Source organism: Athene noctua, chromosome 15 (assembly GCF_965140245.1).
Source record: "Athene noctua chromosome 15, bAthNoc1.hap1.1, whole genome shotgun sequence".
In the NCBI taxonomy this organism is placed as follows: domain Eukaryota; kingdom Metazoa; phylum Chordata; class Aves; order Strigiformes; family Strigidae; genus Athene; species Athene noctua.
In genome coordinates, this window is record NC_134051.1 from 17,265,638 (window position 1) to 17,271,860 (window position 6,223).

Sequence of the window (6,223 nt, forward strand, 5' to 3'; positions counted from 1 at the left end):
AGGCACTCAGAGTTGCAAGTGCAACTGCTCACTTCACAAAAAAGGTGGCAATTCTGTGGGTGGCAAAATCAAACAGAGGTGGGAGTGTTACAGCCATGATCTTCCATGCTTTCTCAAGCGCTGCAGAGCTGTGATTCTCACCTCTCATTTCAACATTTGACAGATTTTTTTAATTTTTTTTTTATAAATCAGGCACCTCACAAACTTGAATTCCATTTTAATACCACTGGTAAAGCCTCTAAAGCCTCCCTCCTAGTAATAACGTTCTGCTTTCTGCTTTATAAACCACCAGAAAAATCTGGATGTTTCATGTTAATTCTGTTGCAAATTCCTTGAACTGAATATCCTTTTTAAAAAAAAATAATTGTGTGTGCTTATAAGTTTCCAGCCTTAGAAACTCTTATTTTGGAGACCTACACCAAAGCGCAGGTTTAAATCTTGGCTTAAAACAAAGATACGCTCTGGTGACAGTCATCGTGAAGATCTAGATAGTGGACTCTTTTTTCCTGCAATGAAATGGCGAATTTCTAGCCCCTTCCCACCACTCGCTTTCCACTGTAATGCAATAACCTCCTTTTTTTTTTTTTTTTTAGAAAGCAACCCCCTAAAATGAGATTAAACTATATCCCCCATGGTGTTCTTAAAACTTTGTGGCCACTCTCATGCCACTCCTGCACATGACAACATTCAAATCCATCCCTACTCTTGCTTAGGACAGGAATCAAACTCCTGAATAAAACAGGAATTACTTTCAGTGGAAGACTTTTCCCTAAATTACATTTATGTAATGTGTTATTACATTTCACATGAAGTATCAGAGAGGATTATGGGAAATAAGATAGCACCTACTGTAGGTATCTATTTCCCATAGAAGCCATTAGGGTAAGTTTATTAGCCCATCATGGTTGTAAATAATGAATTCAATTCAATATTTGGGGTTACCTGGGGTTTAAATTGGTACTGATCTTGGTCTAATGTTTCCAATTTCAGGAATTGAAACACATTACTATCTGCCTTTGCCAGCATGCAAAATGTTAATCTTGATAGATTACATTAATCTTTATAGAGAACACTTTTTGCTCCACTTATATTTCAGGATCTTAACTCCTCAACATAAGGATGCTTTAGCTCTTTATATTGAGAACACTGCACATTTATTTTAATTGGATAACTGAGCTTTTCTGCTTACTGAGCTGTCTGCCTGACATTTGCAAAATGCAGCTTTTTTTTTTCCCCCCAACATAACCTAACTGTTCATTTTTATAAGACCTGTCATCCAAAATACAGAGCCTAATCCTTAATTAGTTGTCATATTTGTTTAGATGTTATACATCATCGATTGGACTGAACTGTTTGGTTTACTGTCCTTTCATAATGTCCATTAAGTGATTACTTTTGCATTCACTTATGTTTTATTTAACAGTTTCCCTATGTCCTGAACTCCTGACTTACAGGCCTTTTGCTAAAGAACGGAATCATTAAATGGGTTAGGCATGCAGGCTGCCCAGGCAGCGCATGGGTAAATCAAAGCTAACAGAAAGGAAACTCAACCAAGCCATAGCAGTGCTGAGAAGCAGACTGGAGCGCTGTGAAGTACCTTAAACACAATGAGCCTGTCTCCAGTTTGGATTTTCAGCTGTAAATCTCTTTTGGAACCAGGAACCTACAACAAGCCAACCTGTCTCATGGGAAGGAGAAGGGACGCTTCCCTGCCATCCAGTCCCCATTAAGCAGGTGATGGGGTGCCGGAGGCATGGTTTTTCACTCTGACTGATGTGGAACAGGGCAGAGTCCCAACCAACAGACTATTGAAAAAGTTCAGTGGCGAATTATTCAACTAAAATGGAATGTCTTTAACAGAAGAATGACTTGACCCAATATGCACACGGCAGCTACATACGGAAGAAAAAAAAAACCCAAACATTCTTGTACTGAGTTGAGCCAAGAGAAGATTTTTTTAAAACCATCTTCCACTTATATTTGTGATTTGAACACGGTTCCAGTGGCAATCATCTCTACCTCCCCATACACCAAACACTCTTCGTACCCCTACGTTAACTAGGTACTGCAGACCACATAAACCAAGATCACCTACCTTGAGCACCTTGGTAGGACTCTGAGAAGTTTGGCAGCATCTACTAGAGATGCTAAACCACAGCTGAACGGGGGCTCCTGGCCCTGAATGCTGCCTGCCTGGACACTTCAAATTACACCGATATTTCCAGGTCCCTTCATGGGTAGAATTCAAAATATCTGCTCTTTGCAAATGGGTAATCCGTATGTTTCATGGCCTTACTGCACAGCAGGAGTTGTATCCTAGCCATCCACAGTGAGTGGTGAAATGCTCAGGTAGTCACATCACTGCTTCAACTACGCTGCCTTTAGATTCATCCTTTCTTTGTGTGGTTATAGGAAATATATCCACATCCTCAAACACAAACCAGCATCAAATTAAAACCTTTCTTTTCCAAGTAAGAAAATAAGGACCAGCTCTTGGATCAAGAAGTACTTTTTTTTTTTTTTTTTTTTTTTTTCCTCCCTGCGCTAATCTCAGTCTTAAGAGAAGAGATTCCAGCTAATGCTATACTGTCATATTCTACCTAGATTTTCTTTTTTTCTGATCCTAGTCTGTGTCCATTGTGCTTTTTGTGAAGTGCTGGAAGACAATTATTGGCATGCAGTGCCCTAGGGAAGTGCTGGAGAGGCATAAAAGCTGCTGGAGAACAATTTCCCTTTCAGACAAAAAGTAAACATCTCCATTGCTGTATGAATCAAGCTACATGTTGTAAAGACTCAAGTTCCAGTCTTGAAAGACTTGGCATAAAGCTCGTGTTATAGTGAGAGGTGAAGCGTATGCCCTTTAGGAATAAATGAAGCATTATGCTAAACTTTTATAATACTCGTAAGATGACTGGTTTTGATGACACTTTCATAAATTCTTCAAAGGCCTCTCAAAATCATTGTCTCCCTTCTGATCTCACCTCCCACTCAAATCTCTTCCCAGTGAAACAAGGTTGCTTTTTTTTTTTTTTTTTGCTTTTTCCCCCCTTCTTTCTTTTCTTCTCTCCCTTCCACCTACCAAAATGATGATATTTCAGCTCTAATTTAGGGAAGAAATAATTTGCACAGACTTTTTTTTTTTCCTCACACATCTGTACTGTAAAACTGAAAAAATGTGGCAATAGGAACGTGTCAAACTTGCAAAAAAAATCACTTGAGGTAAGAAACAGCAATACAGCGCACAGCAATACAGCACAAAAGCAATTCAAAGCGAAGACAAACTTCCCAGAAAGTTAAAGAAAATGAACTTCTAGTAAAAAACTTAACATTTTACCCAAATAGGAAGCTAACAAACAACCTGGATGCCCTTAAAGATGATCAAGGATATAGTAGTGCAGGACATGGAATACAGGGACAGTTCTAAGATTTCCTAAAAAGATTCAATTTAATTTTTGCTGGACAATTAAATTGAATTAGACCTTTAAATAATTGAAAAAAAAAACCCTGAAAACCTCATTTCTTTTTTTTTTTTTTTTTCTTTTGGTTACGTATGATGCTTTGCTTATTCTCTAGCCAGCTGGGCAATAAATACAAAGTTCTTATTAATTTAGCACGTGTTGGCTACTTGGCCACGGAAGGAAGCACGACTGCATTAAATCATAAATAATGGTACTACCAGACAACAGACGTATTAATCCAACCACACAAAAAATTACGTGGTGTTTCAGGCTGCGTGTGTCTGTCCCACTTGCATTTATCTTTTCACATGCATCTCACCTTCCTTGAGTTCAAATCCTGCTCAGCATTACCACCTGTGTCATTTCCTCCAGCCCCCAAAGGAAACACTGTCAATATATCCCTCATGCCTGGTATGGAGCAGAGCACGCTTGAACATGTAGAGTTTGGGGTTTTTTTCATATAAAAATAAAGTCAGGATAACATAATACCTCCACACCATTCCTTGCAAACGTCAGGGTTTCTTCTCTTTACCTTCCCAGAAGCACTTTTAGAGTAAAGCTTGCTGCTAAACCGTAAAACCTGCAATATTGAATCCCTTATCTTTATGTCTTCTCTTCCTCTGCTAAATTGCAATAGGAGGAGCCCAGTTAAAGAGCATATAACTCTGTTGGGATGCATGTGACGCGATTAATGGCACATTAAGCTCATCGACCTCATCACGAGCTGTTGGACCGATGGGTAAGTCTAGACCTGCAAGCATAAAGTTGTCTTTCTCTGTCTTGGATGACAAAGTGTGACAGAGTGACAAGAAGGAGCCTTCTAGAACAGCTATCTTTTTTTTTTTTTTTTTTTTTCCTCCCCTGTACTCGAAGGTGCACAGCACTAGAAACTGTCCATGGAAAAGACAGCGAACCAGAAGGCTACTCCCTTCTGTCACTGGTGAGGAGTGGTGCGGGGCCCCCCGAGAGCAGGGGGCACATCCCCACCAGTAACTGGCCCTCCCCAGTGCCGGCGCTCCCTGAGCAGCTCTTGGCTGAGCAGCCACGGGCACATCGCATCTGCGAGGTCTTTTGGTCATCCTCTTAGCTGAAAGGTCCCATTTCAATGCAGTCAGTTTGGAAGATGCCCTTTTTTCCTCCCTACGATCAAACCCCAATTCTTCCTCCCACGTCACACAGTTTGGCCTGAAAAAATTACATTTGATACTGGATTAACCTTGGCATTTCGGGAAGCAAACCTTCCACCCAGTCCCGTGCTAGATGTCACTGCGCTGGCCTCTGGGCTGGCCGGTGTGGTTATTGCCCCCTCCCTCCCGCTCCCCGGGCAGGGGACAGGGCACACCGGGCAGGCACCCACCTGCCCCAGCTCCTCTGCCCCCCACCAGGCTCCCAAACACCCCTCCCGGCAGGAACCGAGCTGGGAACCCTGTCAGCAGTACAGCCGTTTGTGAGCGTATCGTGTAGATCACAGACGGTGCAGCCGTGGAGAGCTCTGACCAACACAGTAAAAAAGAAAAGCAAAATGACTTTGAACACCAACGTATTTTTACCTTTTCAGACTAAGCTTTTATTTTGATATTACAAACCATTTTTCTTTATTCACAAATCACGGTTGTGATATAAACACTAATTTCTAAAGACAGATATACACATTTTCTGGGTTTGTAGGGTGCTTTTTTAAATCTGTTTAGAAGTCACTATATTCCACATATGGTAGTAATAATTTTTTTTTTTTTTTTCATAAGTCATATTATCAGTAGTTATTTATATAAGTGAAAACATTCCCAATATATATTGTAAAAAAATTCCAAATGCTTTTCTTACATAACTATTTCAGACATACATTTTTAAAATGACTACTAGGAGTACTGTAAGGAGCTTTATAAACAAAATATTTTCTACTATGGGCTGCACCCTCAACCTTTCAAGATTATTTTAATAGACTAAAACGCCATATAATCATTTGGAGAGTGGGAGTTGTAAAACCATCTCATGAAAATTAAAATTGCAAATAAACTCTGTTATTCCCCACATTAGACATTTTGTGTGTGCAATTCCAAAAAAGATGTATCATCCACACTTTGAATTGGAAGCCTAACATTTGGTAAACATTTTTCAAGTTGCTTTTATTGTGGTGTTTAAATGAAATATAGTTTCTTTTTTTTTTTTTTTGGTTGTTTTTGTTTGTTTGTTTTTTTAATTTTTTTGTTGTTTTTTTTTTTTTAATAGGAGGCTTGTTTTATATATCTTATATAATAAATGTGGGGATTGAACTCTTAATAAATTTTAGTTCATTCCCTCACCAGTATAAATATATGTTACTGCCCCATTTTTCATTGATTAATATAGTCTCTTTCTCTCTCTGTTTCAATTTTAAAGATAATTTATTTTTCATCCTTAGATATAAATGCTACAGAAACTTTGTTTTCAAATCTTGTGAAACTTTATTGATGGTTATTGTTCAACTGATCATACTGCATGCACATACGATGACAAAGAGAAAGCCTGATCACAAACACTTTTTTTAAAGCAGAGTTGTTATAGCAAGTTGGCAGGTTCACAGCGGTGAGTTGATAATTTACTAAGGTGCTTGCCAGTAGGCACGCACGTTACACATGAGGATATAACTATCTGCAGCAAAACTGTCACGAGACAGTTTTCTGCTTTATTTATTTAAATACAAAAACAAGAAGACCCGTGACAAACACCCCAACTTAGGTTAACTTGTAAACAGGACAACATGGAAAGAGTCCAAACATATGCAC

The 6,223-nt window shown here is 39.1% G+C and overlaps 1 protein-coding gene across 35 annotated transcripts in view; it reads right to left on the reverse strand.

Annotated features, from left to right (window-relative positions):
- Nucleotides 1–5,013: 5,013 nt before the first annotated feature.
- RBFOX1 (RNA binding fox-1 homolog 1) overlaps nucleotides 5,014–6,223 on the reverse strand; it is a 957,841-nt gene continuing 956,631 nt past the window's right edge. For all 35 annotated transcript variants that reach the window (XM_074918958.1, XM_074918956.1, XM_074918994.1 and 32 more), the window contains one exon: nucleotides 5,014–6,223. This exon is cut by the window's right edge. The gene's annotated coding sequence lies outside the window, so the exon portion shown is untranslated.